Source organism: Cavia porcellus, unplaced genomic scaffold, assembly GCF_034190915.1.
Source record: "Cavia porcellus strain 051 isolate PalLab524CR breed Dunkin Hartley unplaced genomic scaffold, mCavPor4.1 scaffold_20, whole genome shotgun sequence".
Classification (NCBI taxonomy): domain Eukaryota; kingdom Metazoa; phylum Chordata; class Mammalia; order Rodentia; family Caviidae; genus Cavia; species Cavia porcellus.
The window spans coordinates 5,042,594-5,061,659 of record NW_026947503.1 but is presented as its reverse complement, the minus strand read 5'-3'; positions in this window follow the sequence as shown (position 1 = coordinate 5,061,659).

Here is a 19,066-nt window from a genome sequence, read left to right as displayed (position 1 = left end):
TGACTTGCTGGGGTCCTGGCGTGACTTGCTGAGATCCCACTGCAACTTGCCAGGGTCCCGCTGTGGCTTGACAGGCCCCCCCACAACTGGCAGGGGTCCTACCATGACTGGCCAGGGTCCCACCGTGACTTGCCGAGCCATCTGATGTCCCACCGCTTTGACTCACTGGAGGTGCAGTTACATTGAGTTCAAAGGTCAGTGAGCCAAACAGAGAGCTGAGATGGCAAGGAACCTACATCAACCTGTGGTGAGTGATGGAAGTGGAGCCATTCAACAGAGAAAGGGTCTCCAGTGGACGACATTCTGGAACCGTGCAGGACTGGCAAATACAAGGGGCAGCAGTGACTTTGGTCAATTGTTCCCTTCCCAAATGGGATTGGTTGAGTGAGGTAGGCCTGGGTCACATGCTGGGCTCAGCCCCAATAGATTATCTGAGGTCAAGTCCCTGCAGTGGTGGCACACACTAACCACAGTGGCCCAGTGGGGCCTTGGAGGTTTGGCTGGTCTAAGAGAGGAGGTGGAGCAAAGTAATACAGCAGTGCAGGTACAGCAGTTTGACTGATCTGGAGGGGAGGGGCCGGCATATGCTGTCCTGTCTGCAACTCACTAGCACACTGCAGTGGGAAGGGTCATCTAGCCAGCCCACTTCAGAAGAATTGTAACCAACAAAGAAAGAAACTGGGGCCTCCTGGAAGAAGCAAAAAAAAAAAAAATGGGAAAAGGAAGAAACAACAAAAAGTCCTTAGGCCCCAACCCTGAGAACATGGATCCAGGATAGGTAAATACAAAGGAGAATGAGAACAACAAACATGCAATATCAGACACAGCGCCAGTGGACATAAAGAGATATATTCCGGACCTCATAGACAAGTGCAAAAGTGAAATATTTAGCCAAATAAAGCAAGATATATGAAGGTTAATAAGAGAGATACTAAGTACCCCTCAAGCAGACACAGATGGAAGAAGGGAGGAACTCAAACACAGGAGAGAAACACTTGATGAAGAATATAAAAAAATATATAGAATACATGAAGCAGATTCAAAGAGATCACCAGGAAATTAAAAACTCTATGGAAAGATGGCAAATCAGCTTGAAAGAAACTAATGATAGTTTATCCAAACTGGAGGACAATTTTGCAATGTGGAATTATGAAAACTTTTTCAAAATAATAAGGAAACAAGCAGTAACAATACAAAGGCTAGAAAATGACAAAAGGATCTATAACTTGAGAATAAAGAATGTAAATGAAGAAGCTGGGATACAAACAAAAGAACTACAAAGGTTATTCACAGAAATAATTAAGGAAAACTTCCCAAAAATAGGAAAAGGAAACAATATTCTGATATATGAGGCATACAGAAATCCAGCCACCTACAATTAAAACAAAGCTGCACCCAGGCATATAATAATCAAGATCCCAGAAATCCAATATAAGAACAGAATATTAAAAGCTGTTAGAGACAAGAAACACATAACCTGTAAGGTAAGGCCCATCAGAATAACCTCAGACTTCTCGACACAAACTATCAAGTCAAGAAGAGCCTGGAGCAAAATATTCCAAGCCCTGAAAGAAAATAACCTCTAACCCAGATTGATATACCCTGCCAAACTGTCTCTAGAAATTAATGGAGAAACAAGATGCTTTCAAGACAAAGAGGAACTTGGGAAATGTGCAACCACCAATCCAACTCTACAGAGAATACTGCAGGGCATTCTAGAGAGAGAGAAAAGTAGTAGGATTTCAGGAACAGTGGCAGAGAGGCCTCAAAGAATGGAGCAGAAAACAGAATGAAGAAGATAAGTAGACAACTTAAGGCAAAAAAAGAACATAACAGAAATGAGGCAGAGAAGATTTTATTCAAAACTGATATGATAGTATCAAGTCTGAGAGTATAGGCAAGTACAATGAAGATGACAAGACTACGGTACACATTCTGGTTTGATAACTGCCAGTTTTTGAAGTTCTATACTATATACAAAGTTGTGTTTTTATTAATACTCTTATGTATGACATATTCAATTATACTATATCTGATGATATAGCCAATTCTATTGGCTATTGGAAATAACAAGAGACAACACAGGAACTATGGTACAATGATCTGTACAATGGTCTTATATGTTGATTTCATTTCATGTGTTTATAGGAGTATGTTTTGTTTTGCCTTGCTTTGTTTTATTTTTCCCTCTAATATAGAAAGGATAGAAATACATGTTAAGACTCATGAATGTGTAGAATCTATAAACAGTTTATGGAACTGATCTTATGACACATGATGAAATGAACAGATACTTTGAAGAAAAAGAGACACTAAAATACCCAGAACTAATCCTGGAGTGTCATAATGTGAAACCCAGCAATAGTATTATTCTTGGTTCAGAGTGATACTAGCTTGCTTGGGTTTATTCAATCTCAACATAATTGAAGATATGGATAACTGCATGTATGTTTAAGTACTAGGATTGATAACTATATTTCTAAGTTTTTGTTGGGTAGTTGAACAGAACTGGTTGCAATCTCACTGAATGAATCCCCACTTTATAAACTCCACTTTAGTATCTTGAATAACTATTTGTAAGAGGACAATCTATAATCATCAACTAGTGATTTCTTACTGTTTATTTTTCTTTGAAATTATGCATTATTTCTACATGTTTTCTGTTTTGTTTAGTCTTTCTTTAAATTAAATTTTTAAAAAAGACACTACAGTACCCAGTACTTATCATGTAGTATCGTGATGTGAAGTCCAGCAATACCATTATTCTTTGTTCAGAATGATTTTAACCTGCTTTAATTTGTTTAATCTAGACATAAATGAAGATATGGATAACTGCATGTATGTTTAAGTGTATAGGATTGAAAACCGTATTACTAAGTTTTTGCTGGACAGTTGAACAGAACTGGTTGCAGTCTCGCTATTTGAATTCCCACTTTACATGTTCCATTTTTGTATCTTGAACAACGATTTGTAAAATGACAATATGTAAACATCAACTAGTGATTTCTTACTGTTTATTTTTTTTCTCGGAATGTATGTATTATTTCTACCTATTTTCTGTTTTGTTTAGTCTTCCTTTAAATAAAATTAAAAATTTTTTTCAGTGAAGTACAAGTAAACCAAAAGAAAATAGACAAAAGCAAAAATCAATAAATCAGAAATCAAGATAAAAGCTTATGCTTGTTTAGATGTTTTCAAGATTTAATTTCTCAAAATAAGGGATTGCAAAGCACACTTCTTTTTATAAAAGCAAAACAAAAAAGATTAAAATGATACAGAATTTCAAAAAATAGCAAATCAACACTAGTCAATATATTGCATATTATTATCTTAAAAGTAGTTGTTCAGATTATGAGACTTAGACATGAAAAAAAATTAACAACCAAACAATGAAAACATAAACTGTTCTTTTTGATGAACTTACAGAAATTAATAGTACAGTTATCTACCATGTATGTACATACATACACATAAATATGAATAGCATTGTACATATATCTTCCCTACTTTCTTTTCTCTTTTCCCCTAGTTTTCTTTCCTTTTGAATTTTCTTTCCTTATTTTTGAGCACTTTCTCTCCCTTTCATTTTCACAATATTTATTGTACATTTTGGATCTTATGGCTCTTTCAGCAATTTTTTACACTAGGGAAAGATATGATATTCTTTGCAAGTTTGATTTATTTCACTTATGAGTATGGTCTCAAATTGCATCTATTTACCTATAAAAGTCTCAAATCTATCATTTTTTATAGCTGAGTAATGTACCATTGTATAAAAATATCACATCATTTTTATCCATTCCTTGGCATTTGGGTTGTTTCCAAGATTTAGCTGTCACAAATTGTACTGCTATAAACATGGGTATGCATATATCTCTCTGCTTGATGTTTTTATTTCTTCTAGGAAAATACCCAGAAGGGGAATAGCTGAATTGAATGGGACCTCAAATTCTAGTTTTTGAGAAATCTCCACAATGATTTCCATAGTGGTTGCACTAGTCTACACTCCCACCAAGAGTGGAAAAGGGTTCCTTCTCTCCCACAGCCTCACTAGCATTTGTTAGTGGTTGATTTCTTGATAGCAGCCATTCTTTATGGAGTGAGATAGAATCTCAGTGCTGTTAATATTTGCTTTTCTTAAATAACCAGTGATGTTGATCATTTCCTCATAAATTTATTTGTCATTTTTATTTCTTCATCTGAGAAATGTGAGTTCATCTCAGATGCCCATTCTTGGGTCTCTAGATCTGGGGAGCCTGATGTGTTTCAACATTTTATATGTTCTAAATTGTAAGTCCTTTGAGGGGCAGTTGGTTAAAACTTTTTCCCATTCTGTGGAAAAATGTTTGTTTTTTTTTTTTCACTCTGTTGGTGATTTCTTTTGATGTGCAAAAACTTTTTAATAAGATGAGATCCCAGTTGTTGATTCTTTGAAGTACTGCTCATGTGGTTTGCATTTTGTTCATGAACTCTTTGCCTACTCCTTTATGGTCAATATTTCTACCTACCTTGTCTTCCAGTAGATTTAGTGTTTCTGTTTTAATATATAGATCTTTGACCCATTTTGATATTTGATTAGCTCGTGGTGATAGACATGTGTCTAGGTTTAGTCTCTAGCATGTGGAAAGCCAACTTTTCCAGCACCATTTATTAAACTAGTTATCTTTCTTCCACTGAACGTGTTTTGCCCCTTTGTCAAAGACAAGGTACTGAATGTCTCTGTTGTTGTGTCTGCATTTTCTAATCTGTTCCACTGATCTTCATGTCTAGTTTTTTGCCAGTATCATGTTGATTTTATCACAGTAGCTTTGTAGTATAACTTCAAGTCTGCGATTTTGATGCCTTATGCCTTGCAATTATTGCCCAGGATTGCCTTTGCTATATTGTATGTGGTCTCTTCTGTTTCCAAATCAACTTTAGGAATGTTTTCTCTACATCCATGAGGTACAGTAATAGTATTTTGATTGGAATTGCATTAAATCTTTACAACAATTTTGAGAATATTGTCATTTTCACAATGTTAATCCTTCCTATCCAAGAGCAAGGGATATCTTTCCATTATCTGCTATCTTCTTCAGTCTCCCTTATTGTTCACAGTTTTCAATGTACAGATCTTTTCCATTGTTTCTCAGATTGATTCACAAGTGTTTCACTTTTTTTTTTTGAATGTTACTTTCATGGCTGTTTTGTTTTTGTCTCAGGGATCAAACCCACAACTGTGCACTTGCAAGGCAGGCACTTATGTTGCTGAGCTAAATTCTCAGCCCCAGCACAGGCATATTTTTGATGGATACAATCAAGATATTAAGTACTTTCATTCCATAAGTATATAAAATTAGTTTTTAAAAGATAGTTCTCACTATTGATAAATATTTTGAATTAAGAATAATTTTTAAATTTTTACCTTAACAATGGGGAAGTTCTTACAAAATGAATTATTCTTCAAAGGGAAATTACCAAAGTTGACTTATAAATCTATGAAAATCTTCAAATAGTAAAATTGAAATAATTACTACAGAACTAATTCTATATCTGTCATTAATTTCAGGTCTATTTTCTACTTGCAAGAACAGGAAACTTTCACTGGTTTTGAAATGTTCCACCACATAGTGAAGCAAATGAGGTCCCTAACTTCTGGGTCATTCCATAAGACACAGGGGACTCAGGATAGGCCAGTTGATCCCCTGAGTTCAAGACATTTGCCTACTTGTCGGGAAGGTGAATGATAACCACACAAGCAGGGTTCCAAACAATTGAAAGATTACACCTGGTCCTGATTAAAGGCAACTTTTTCTCCATTGCTGCTGCTTCTTTTTAAATCAATATGGAACAACTATCACCCTAATACAAGTATGAGGAACATAAGTACATTAAACTAGTAGTCTACATTCTCAATTGGGGACACAGTTCCTTTAAAAATTAGACCCTAATTTAAAGGTATTATGGAAATTTTGTTGTTGATTTAATATAACAAAAGATGGTATTTCATTAATGAACTTAAATAAAATAAAATTCTTTCTGTAAGAAGTAATATAAATATCTACTTATCCAATAATATTTATTCAATAAGTAAAAGCCATTGTATCACCTAAAAATAAAGAGGAAGGAAAGAGTCAGCGGCTAGTGAACAGTTTTGATGCAGTGGCAAATTAAAAACAAACGTGTAAAATATCTTTCTCATATCATTAAAATCTTAGGGAAAAATAATTGAAGAAATGATCATTGTCACAATTTCAGCCAAAATATATACTACCAAGGATAAAATATAAAATTTTTAAATATTTTTTAAAACTCCAAAACAGCAAAATCTTGAAAAAAATCACAATAATCATATTTCTTTGTGAAATAACTGAATATTTTTAAAAATATGTTACTTATCCACAAATCAAAGTTACTGCAGCCAAATTCTAAATTACCTAAGAATAATAAGTAGGTAAAATTATTAAAAATAATTTTAAAAAGAAGAGTATATTTAAATATGTAGCTAACTCTGCCAAAAACCAATTAATAGCCATGGAATCAGTCAGGTATCCCAAAGGAACAGAATGAATGTCCATAAACAGCTTAAATTCTTTACATAGTGCATTAGAAAAATCTATGCATTTGTTACCAGTGAAGAGATAATTACATATAGAAAAGAAAAGCAATCTGTACCTCCTCTAAACCATATAGCATGATGAACAACAGAAAGAGAAGTTCATTATAAACCAAGAAAATTAAAGCTATTTTGAAATGTTTAAAATATTTCAAAGTAAATAAGAACTTTTTAGCATAAGGGGAAAAGAAGAAATAATTCAGAAGTGTAAAGATCTGGTAACAAAAATTTTAATCAGCCCTCTTACAGAAATATGCCCTCCATGAACAAAAATAGAATATAAATTACCAACAAAAAATTTGCAAAATTTGCAACCAATTAGTGATCTGTTTAATACATCTTCTAAACCAAAGGCCCAAGGGAAAAAATATATAATTAAAAAACTAATTATTCCAAAATGTATCTTTTTTCAAATTGTCTTTACAAAACAAATTAAATGGTTGAAAATTTCATAATTTTAATTTCAATTCAAGATTAAATACGAATATATAGATATGTATCACATAGATTAATATGCATACATATGTACATTTATATGTATCATGCTTTTAACTTAATATAAGAAAATAATATTTTGTTACTTGCCAAGGATAATAATCACTGGAGTTGATAAAGAAAAGCCCCAAAGTGATTAAATTCAAGGAGAAAATATTCTGATTACGCTTTGAATGTTGCCACAATGCTTAGAATACTTTGCAAAAGGGAATGAGTTCTTCCTGTGGACAAGTTGTGTTGCTGGTCAGCCTGACTCTCAGGCATCTGGTACAAACACATTGGAATCACCTCCAACAGCGTGGTGATAGCAAGCTCTGCTAATCACATCTGAGCCGTACAAAGATGATGCCACAATGAACTGCTACAAAACAAAATCTTAAGCCTTCTCAAGCGGGGCCAAGCAGCGCGCTGGTCCACTCCCCTCACATCCATGGCCCACAGTCAGCTTGCATCTTGGGACTCCATAAGACCTTGAGTCTCATACCTCTCTTTCTGGTCTGGGTTCTCTATTCTTTCACATTTTGTGCTCTAAATATTTAAATACTATATCAAATGCAGAAATTCTCTTCTCGGTGATTTTGATCTATTTTACTAAAAAGGGGGTTCTTCTAAACACTTCAGGTCTATACATACCGGCCAAAAATCTCTTGGTTCTCTTAAGCAACCCGTATTTAATTAAAATTTTTATTCCTATAAAACTAGAACATAAGGATATAAAGACACCAATTAATTCTCTTATAGAAATGAGAGCTGTCTGTATTTTATTTTGCAGTTGTGAGGAAGAAGAAAAACAGAATTTGCTGATCCTGGGAACTGTAACTTTCAGACTGACTCTGCTGAGTTCTGGGGTTTGTTTCGTAGAGCTCCTCTGTATCTCATCTTTTCCTCCTGTCCCTTTCTTTCACCTTCCATGCCCTTTAAAATGACATGGAGACATCTGGCAGCCCTGCTCCTTGTGAGAAGCCACACAGATGCCTTCAGTGAATCTTCCCTGGAGTCTAAAAAGTTCAGTAAACAAGGAACAGCCCTGAGATGGGAGAGAATAGTTTTCGCTTGTCAGTTTGTACCTGACTGCATATCATAATCGAATCCAGATTTTAGAAATGAGTCTTGGTGGACTCGACTGTCTACAACGCAACTCGTTTCCAGGACGAGCTGGAGTCAGCTCTTGAAGCATGCCTGGTCCCCCCTCTCTCCAGAGCTGCCTGGTCACACGTCAGCCAGGAAAGCTACAGGTGCGGGCTGGCATCCCACGAGTCTTTGGATGTGTCAAGGGAGGCAAAGTACATCCACAGAGATCTGCCAGGCCACGGGGTTTCTGACACATGACACACAGTTTCAGCCAGGCTGGTCACAATCATAAAATGCTTCATTTTCCCCCTGACTGTTCCCTCTCCCCTCTCGCTGCCAGGCTGGCCCCCAACTGACATCACACTCAGGAGGGGGACAGATTTCAGCTGTCAGCTCAATGGTGCAGAAATGTGCTCGCCAAACAGAAAAAGAAAAAAATAACTATAAACTTGTTGCAGGATAAGAAATGCTAGTTTCTTGGTGAAAAATGGGCAAACAAGACACATTGAAAAACTGGTTTTATGCAGGTAAAATCACCCATTAAATCTGCTCCCCAACTCTCAGCTCCTTCCCCTGGGTAATGACATTCCTCCAGGAGGAGCTGTCAGAAGAGAAGGAGCCTACACACAGACCTCATCACTCAGCCCCTGATGTTCTCAGGAAGGTGTCCCTAATAGCACAGCACTGGCAAAGTCACCCCAAGGGGATCTCCCCATCCTCATTACATTGCACAGCTTTGCCATTAGGCCGGAGCAAGAGCTGGTCTTCTCTCATGGATCGGGTTTCCGTGCAGATTGAAGACCACAGAGAATGAAGGGCAATGTATGCACATTTCCTGGTTTTTTTTTTAATTGGGGATGGAGGACAACTTGGGAGAGAAAAGAAGAAAGGGAAGCAAATTACTGAACTCTAGCACCAACAAGTACAAATCAATTATCCTAAAAAGAAGATATAAAATGAAGCTTCAGAAATATGTAAGACACTCATATTGTATTAAAATAACACTGAAATTATAGAGCTGGCATCCACAGACCGGTCATGGCATCTCTTCCTTCCCCATAGGAGTCAGTGTTTCTCAGGAGAGGACAGAAGCAGGCTGACAGAGTCGCTGGCAGAGGCAGCCAGGCAAGGTGGGGGCTTTGCTCCTCTAGGACCCTGAAGTCAGGTGTGAAGGACCCGACGTGTCTTGTGTGCAAGGTAAGCCCTGCTTTAGGAGGTTGGCCTTGCTGGGGTGAGCTGCTCCACCCTGCCCATCAAAAGGCAAAATGAAGACAAATTAGAAACAAATCTACAATTCATTGCTGAAGCACAGGAAGGTAACTTTGCAGAGACTTCTTTTTCTGAAGGCAGTAAAGGGATTATTTGCAAAGCAGAGAGTTCTCTTTCTTGGAAGCCAAGTGTGCACAGTACAAACTGAAAAGGAGTTCAGAGTGCAACCCAAAGATGCCTCAAATTTCCTTCTTGGCTGTCAAAAGCAAAAGCAAAATGTTTGCAGAGTCTATCGAGGCCTTTTTAAAGTCTTGTTTTCCAGAATTCACTCTTACTTTTAAAACCACACATCATTTTTGAAATGAAGTATTTGATAACTTTTCACTGTTTGAAAAGAAAATCTTACCTTTCCATTCCTCTAATATAATTTTTAAATTATTTTTTAAACAACTTAATAATGGAGACCAGACAAAATGTGGCTTCCCTCACCAAGAAACTGCCGTGTGCGTGTGTCCCTAATGGAGCCCGGCGATGGCGAGGCGCCAGGGGCAGGACAATTGCGCAGGCCAGAAAAGCTGTCTGTCCTGACGCGCGACTGCTTTGTGCTGCAGGAACCTATGCAGCCTGGCTACAGCGTCATTGTTCAGAGCGGAGCTGGTTACAGATAAAGGTGGCCCTGTTAGAAGTCCTGAATAGCCCCTCACTAATTGCTGACCCTAACAGGGCCAATTAGCTGCTGCGCGCTCTGAGAGGGACCCCTGGGACACATCCTTCTGACACGTGCATTGTGCAATCGTCCTGTATGGCCACCTTACCTGTGTGCTTTGTAGTCACCTTTCAGCACATCAAAGGTGCATTATAAAAAATGACTGCTGTATCAACAGGCTGCGGCACAGCTACACGTGTCATACAAATGCCTAAAACGCCGCAGCGTGAGTAGGACCCAAACTGGCATTTTACGCAGCTCTCAAAATGACACTTTGTCCGCTCTAATTTGATCAAATGATCCCAAGCACGTAATTGCAATAAACTCCCCAACATCAGCACTTGTAACAGCACACGCGGGGCTCGTGCTGTGTCACTAGGGCTGTGGGGGTCACGGAGGGCAGAGATGACCCTCCCCTCTCCCACCTTGCCGGACTCCAGGACCTGCTCACACCAGAAGGGCGCTTGCTTCCTCAAAAGTCACCCGTACTGGTCTTGAGAATTTAGAGGACAGACTGGGGAAGCACCTAATCTTTCTCTGCACCGGGCTCTCTGCTTGCTGAAATTGTCCAGTTTAACATAAGATGCCTTGTAAATATCATAGGGACAGACAAAGCGACAGCCTCTCCGTGTCTTGGTTTATTCCAATTCTCTGACACTTTCGGACACTTTTAAGTTTTTTAACGTATTGCGCACTGTGAGCACTATTATACATAAAACTTTCCCTATATTTTGAAGCAGTTTTCTAAGGATTTATTTCTAAAAGAATCTTAGTTCAGATTTTTACCTAATTAGGTCAAAGGATATTAACTAAAAGGATAGTGGTATATTTTGCCAAATTATTTTCCAACAGAATGAAACATCTCTTTTTTTGCCAGTAATGTTTGAAAATAGGCTACTACCTATTCACCAGCAAGTAGAGCTCACTTTTTTTAGAATATTCAAAAAAATTTATTAGATGACCATTGCAATTGAACTTTCCCCACATGTTGTTAGTAATACATGGAAATGTTGTCTTCATGTGGTTCATACATTCAACTATTTTTAATGCTTTTCTGACTAATTGCATAATTTCTTTATGTAGTTTATTTCTCCTTCACTATTATTAAACATTTGAAGCTGTTTCACTCAAATGTCAGATTTTTAAATACATGAATTTTTCTTTTACTGTTTATTACTTTCAGGCTTAGAAAACTTCCATATCAAGAGATCACATACATATTAGCCTTTATTCCCTCTTAGTCGTCCCTTTATCTTTTAAATGTACTCTACATGGAATCTATTTTCTTATGTAGTACTTGAAAAAGGTCTAAATTATTTTCTAGATACTAATGCACATTTCTCAACAGTATTGTACAGTCTGTCCCCTCCCCTCTGGCATGGATTATTTTTTTGAACTATCTTAAATTTTTATATAATCTGTATGTCAGAATCAACATTTCTTTCAATAGAAATCTTATTCTGATACCATATAATTTTAATAACTGCTTCATATATTTTAATATCTGTTCAGTATTATTTTCTCATTACTCTTCAAAAATTTGTAGCTGTGATAATTTTAATACTTTCTGATTGACAGAGTCATCTTGTCATATTCAAATAAAATTACAGTTGGATTTTGACAAAATTATTTTATACAGACAAAGTGGTTGTAGGTAGGATGCTTACCAACACAATAACTGGTTCCTTACCTGTCTCCACCCTCCTTTGCAATGTGGCTATTTCAAAATTCCTCTGCCTTGGAGAAGGACTATTTACCCACTCTGAAACTCAGCTGGTTTATTAATTACCTTCTCTCATCTCTATTGGTGGAAATAGCCCTTCCCCTGTTCCTTTGGAAAGGAGTTTTAAGAGCTTCTGTGTTTTCATATGGAGCCCCATCTAGCTGCCATGTGCTCAAGCTCAAGTCAGCCTAGTGGGAGGAGAGAGACCCCTGGGAACAGAGACCAGCACCTCCAAGGAAGAATATGCAGGTCCCACCTCTCCAGCTGGTCTGGAATCTGGTTGCAGATGTATGAGTCAGTCCAGAGGACAAGGAGTAGTTTACATAGCTAACTACACAACTGTCTGGAAATTAAATGAAAGTTGATTAAGATCCTTACAGTTTACAGTGTTTTAAGTACAAGGCAACTGATATTTATAGAAGTATTTTATAATTCTATGATGAATAATGTCCTTAGTTCATATTTAAAACACTAAACAATAGTGTGACTGTATTTAGGATAAGGTCTTTAAAGAGGTACTTAAGGTTAAATGACACCCTGGATTGGAGTCATGTTGGATTAGGTCCCACCCTAATGACAATTTAGCTTATAGATCTATTTTCATATGCAGTCACATCGACAGCTAGCAGGTTTCAAGCTCCATCATTTCTCTTTTCAAGAACACAATTCAATCCATGGCAGATGTTGAGGCTAGTGATACCATGTGTGCACCCAGCATGGACTGGAACATGCACCATTGACATGATGGGACTCACAGCCAAGCAAGTTTCCAGGCTACTCCAGAAGAGCTCAGGCCAAAGGAGCAGTGAACAACCTGTGTTCTCGTGGTGGAGGTACTGATCCACCACAAGGGTTCCTGGGTGCTGAGGGGTCCTACAGCTTGAACTCAGCAGGAACAAAAGATAGAGACTGCCATTTCTAGATGACCTCACCCAGGTGCAGACCAGAGGGGAAGAGGGAGGGTTGAGGCTCCATTTCATAAACACCGGAACATCAGAGAAGACTTTACCCTTCCCAATTCTTGGTTCCTTCCTCTAGGAGATTGTCCTGATAGATGTTCTGTGGTATTAACATGTTATTAAAGATTGTCCTGATAGATGTTCTGTGGTATTAAAGTATCCAGGGCCAGCAACAGGCTTGACATATTCCTCTGCCTCTAAGAGCAAGTGCTTAATAAAGGAAGTCATTGGCAGGTTTTATTACATGACAATTGTAGGTGCATACTTCCTAGATCACATCCAGAAGGGAGTCTTTGATTTCAAATTATTTATATTGTTCAAGCCTTTGAGAAAGATTATCTCTTAATTTATATTTTGGAACAAGTAGCGTGCTTTGAGAGTCATTTGTTTCTTAAAATTTTGAAACATTGCATACCTGAGATTTTTATCACTTTTAAAATTTTTCTGTGTGTCTGAGGCCTTTCCCTTTTCTTTTAGAGTCAGTTTTGTACTTTTTTATTTTGCTAAACACTTTTTTTCAGCAAAACTTTCCAATTTTTTAGAAAGCAGTTGGTTACATTCCCCTGTAACACTTTAACATAGTGCTTTAACATTATGGCACAGAGCTTTAACATTCTTAAATCTCTCACACAACTGATACATTTCTTTTTATCATCATTTTTCATTATTTTATCACAGCTCATTGGTGACAGCTTGCAATTTTCCATTCTTTTTAAAAAAATTTTATTTAAAGAAAAAACAGTACAAGTGTACAAGTAATACAGAATTTCAAAAAAACAATAAGGAATCACTAGTTAATAGATTACATATTATCATCTTAGAAATAGTTGTTCAAGTTACAGGATTAAAGAATACAAAGTGGACATTCAAGCAGTGAGACTGCAAACAGTTGTGTTCAATGATCCAACAAAAACTTAGTAATATGGTCATCTATCTTAACACACCTAAACACATTTGCCATTGTATCCTTTGGAGCACTTTTTTCCTCTCTTTTTTACAACAAAATTTACACATTTGGGGTTTTATTACTCCCATAGTTCTTATTACTCTTTTTGGAAGAAGATAAAACCAAATATGACAAAACAAAGCAGTCAGTCAAAACAAAGGATAGACATAGCACATGATGTAAAAACAGAATACAAGGTAATCAACAATGGTTACCATACTGCCTCTTGCTACCTTCAAAAGAATTGCCTATATCATCAGGTATAATAAAATTGAACAAAACAGTACAGAACAAGACCAATAAAACCTAAACACTGGAAACATTACAGGACTTCAAAAGAACATAATAGTCAAACCAGAATGGGCATCATAGTGAATCTTATTGCCTTCAAAGTAGTTGCCTATATTCTTAAACTTGATACTATCGAACAGAACAGAACAGAGTAAAATCAGTCAAAACAAGATCGTGGGAGTAATACAGGGCTTCAAATCAAGTTAATAGGCAATCAAAAAAGTTACTATAATACATCCTGCTAATTTTTTTATTTTTCCCTTAATTAAAAATATAATAAAAAATAAATAATTTTTAATGAATAAGGGGGAGATTGAGATAAAAGAGGACATAACAACATAACAATACAAGTCAAAGCATAACAATTTCAGCAACCTAGTGCTTCACCACAAGATAACTCGACTTAGTAGTTTACCATAGTGTTTCTTTCCTTGAAATATTTGAATATAACTTTGTATACTATAGCATCAAACATATCAAGACAGTGTGAAACCATTCAAGTGGATGAAAGTATTACAGGGTATTTAGAACCAGCTAATGGAAAACGATCAATGGTTTCTATATAATCTCTGCCTATAAAAATTTTTGTTTATACTATCACATATAATAAAATCCAGTAAGGTACAACATGATAAAACCAATGGAGACGCTCTTCTGGTGTCATGGCATCAATTGTGAGTTCGGGACTCTCAAAAAGGGAGAGCCAGATGTTTGCTAGACTGCGATTTGTGGCTTCTATTCGCTGTGGACTGCTTAGAGAGAACCTGGGAGAGCTCTGAGCTACACAGTGGAGGTGGTGAACTTTGAAGATGTGGCTGTGAACTTCAACAGTGAGGAGTGGACTTTGCTGAGTCCATCCCAAAAGAAGCGCTACAGAGATGTGAAGGGGGAAACCTTTAGGAACATGGCTGCTATAGGAGACCTGCTTATACCCTAACATCACTGGATATCATACCATGCACATTATGTTGCCTGTTTTTTTTTTTTTTCCACAATAGAGCAAATATTGACATGGAGAACAAATCACCACAAGGTCAAAATATCCTTCATGAGCCTGCAGGAGAAAAGGAAATATTTAAGATTCTTGGTGTAAATGAGAAGCAAAGATGATGGATAGATAACAACTGGCTACAGAAAGTCCCTGAGATATTCAACATAGAATTCAACATAATACAGAGTGAGGAGCCCCAGACTGAGGACGATGAATTATCTCATTCTAAGAAGAAATTATAATGACTTGCCAACCATCCAAGGTCCTGCCCTGACTGGTCAATGTGGTGACTTGCTGCGGTCCTGCTGTGACTTGCCGACAGGTTCTGCTGAAACTGGCTGAGTTCCCACCATGATTCGCCAAGGCCCTGCCACAACTGGCCAGGATCCCACAGCAACTGGCTAGGGTCCCACTGTGACTGGCCAGGGATCCACCATGACTTGCCGGGTTCCTGCCACAATTGGTTGGGGTCCCCCTGTTACTTGCCAAGTTCCTGCCATGACTTGCTGAACTGTCCGAGGTCCCATAGCTTTGACTCACTGGAGGCACAGTTACATTGAGTTCAGGAATCAGTGAGCCAAATGGAGAGCAGAGTTGGTGGGGAGCCTACATCGACCTGTGGTTAGTGCCGGGAGTGGAGCCATTCCATAAAATAGGGGGCCCCGCCAGATGACATTCTGGGATCAAGCAGAACTGGCACTTACAAGGGGCATCAATGACTTCAGTAAATTGTTGCCTTCCTGAATGGGATTGGTGGAGTGAGCTAGGCCTGGGTCACATGACCCAGCTGAGACCCAGTAGGTTATCCGAGGTTAAGTACCTGCAGCGGTGGTATACACTAATCACACTTGCCCAGTGGGGCCTCTGAGGTTTGGCTGGTCTGGAGGGAGACAGCGCAAAGTAATATAGTATCTGACTAACCTGGAGAGGAGGGGCCAGCATACACTGTCCCTTTCTGCAATTCACTAACAGACTGCAGTGTGAAGGGTCATCTAGCCAACGCACTTCAGAACAATTATAACCAACAAAGAAAGAAACTGGGGCCTCCTGGAAGAAGCAAAAAAGATGGGAAGAGGAAGCAGCAACAAAAAGTCCACAGGCCCCAACTCTGAGAGCATTCAGAATCTCATAGATAAGTTCAAAAGTGAGATATTTAGCCAAATAAAGCAAGATATAAGAAGATTAATAAAAGAGATACTAAGCACCTCTCAAGCAGACATAGATGGAAGAAGAAAGGAACTCAAACACTGGAGAGAATCATTTGGTGAAAAATATTTTAAAAGTATAGAATACATGAAGCAGATTCTAAGAGATCACCAGGAAATTTAAAAGTCTATGAAAAGATGGAAAAACAGCTTGAAAGAAACTAAGGATAGATTATCCAAACTGGAGGACCATTTTGCAATGTGGGAGTATGAAAGGGAAACCATTTAAAAAATAACAAGGAAACAAGCAGTAACAATACAAAGGCTAGAAGATGACAAAAGGATCTATAACTTGAGAATAAAGAATGTAAATGAATAAACTGGGATACATACAAAGGAACTACAAAGGTTATTCACAGAAATAATTAAGGAAAATTTCCCAGACATAGGAAAAGGAAATGATATTCTGATATATGAGGCATACAGAACTCCAGCTACCTACAACCAAAACAGAGATACACCCAGGCATATTCTAATCAATACCCCAGAAATTCAATATAAGAACAGAATATTAAAAGCTGCTAAAGACAAGAAACAGATAACCTACATAGGAAGATCCATCAGAATAATGGCAGACTTCTCGACACAACCCATCAGTCAAGAAGAGCATGGAGTGAAATATTCCAGGCCCTGAAAGAAAATAACCTCCATCCCAGATTGATATACTCTGCTAAACTGTCTCTAGAAATTAATGGAGAAACAAGATGCTTCCAAGATAAAGAGGAGCTTGGGAAATGTGCAACAACCAATCCAACTCTACAGAGTGTATACTCAAGGGCTTCTAGAGAGAGAAGAATACTAGGATTCCAGGAACAGTGGCAGAGAAGCCTCAATGAATGGAGCAGTAAGCAGAATGAAGAAGATAAGCAGACAACTTACGGCAAAAAAAGAGCATCACAGAAATGAGGCAGAGAAGATTTTATTCAAAACTGATATGGTTGATAGTATCAAGTCTGAGAGTATAGGCAACTCCACTGAAGATGACAAGATGCAATGATACACATCCTGGTTTGATAACTGCTGGTTTTTGAAGTTCTATACTATATACAAAGTTGTGTTTTTTTAATACTGTTATGTACTGACATATTCACTTATACTATGTCTTATGATATAGCCAATTCTACTGGAGATAACAAGAGACAACACAGGAACTATGATAGTGATTCGTACAATGGTCTTATATGTTTATTTCATTTCATGTTTATAGGAATATGTTTTGTTTTGCCTTACTTTGTTTTGTTTTTCATTCTAATATAGAAATAATAGAAATACATGTTAAGACTCATGCATGTGTCGAATCTATAAACAGTTTATGAGAATTGATCATATGACACATGATGAAACAAACAGATACTTTGAAGAAAAAGAGACACAAAAAATACCCAGTGCTGATCCTGGAGTGTCATAATGTAAAACCAGCAATAGTATTATTCTTTGTTCAGAGTGATATTAGCCTTCTTGGGTTTATTCATTCTCAGCATAATTGAAGAGATGGATAACTGCATGTATGTTTAAATGTATAGGATTTATAACCATATTTCTAAGTTTTTGTTGGATAGTTGAATAGAACTGGTTGCAATCTCACTGTTTGAATTCCCACTTTATAAGCTCCATTTTAGATTCTTGAGTAACTATTTGTAAGAAGACAATCTATAATCATCAAGCAGTGATTTCTTACTGTTTCTTTGAAATTATGTTATTTCTACCCATTTTCTGTTTTGTTTGATCACTCTTTAAATTAAATTTTTTTTTAAAAGGCACTACAGTACTCAGTGCTGATCATGGAGGGTCATGATATGAAATCCAACAAAACTATTATTTTTTGTTCAGAATGATTTTAACTGTGTTAGTTTGTTTACTCTAAACATAAATGAAGCTACGGATAACTGAATGTAGGTTTAAGTGTATAGGATTCATAGCCATATTACTTAGTTTTTATTAGATAGTTAAATAGAACTTTTTTGGGGTTTCACTGTTTGAATTCCCACTTTACAAGATCCATTTTTGTATCTTGAACAACTATTTGTAAAATGATAATAGGTAAACATCAACTAGTGATTTCTTACTGTTCATTTTTTTCTGAACATATGTATTATTTCTATCTATTTTCTGTTTTGTTTTGTTTTGTCTTTCTTTAAATAAAAAATTTTAAAAACCTGTAAAAAAAAACAATGGAAACAAAAGAACAACATTTGGTGTGACTTCAAAACAAGATGATATTAAATCAGCACTAGCTATTATGATGTCTTGTTTTCTTCAAAATGGCTGGTCATACCATCACAGACAATAAAATCAAATAACCAGAATAAAACCATTCCAATTGATGAGTGAAAACATTATAAGACTTAAAAGCAATATAATGGGGAATCATGATTACCACATCCTTTTATGTATTCTTACCATTTCTTACACTAGGGAATCTATTCGGTTTTCATACATGTGAGTTTGATTTATTTCACTTATGAGTATGGTCTCGAGCTGCACCCATTAATTTATAAACATTTCAATGTGATCCTTCTTTATAGCTGAGTAATACTCTATTGTATAAAAATATCACTACTTTTTAATCCATTTCTCAGTTGATGGGCACTTAGGTTGTTTCAAAGATCTGGCGATTACAAATTGTGCTGCTATAAACATGGGTGCATATATATCACTATGGTATGATGTGTTCAGTTCTTCTGGGAATATGCCTAGAAGTGAAATAGCTGGAACAAATGGGACTTCCAATCCCAGCTTTCTGAGAAATCTCCAGACTGACCTCCATAATGATGGCATCAGTCTACACTCCCACCAACAGTGCAGGAGAGTTCCTTTTTCCCCACAGACTCTCCAGCATTTGTTGTTGATGGTTTTCTTGATCCTGGCCATTCTT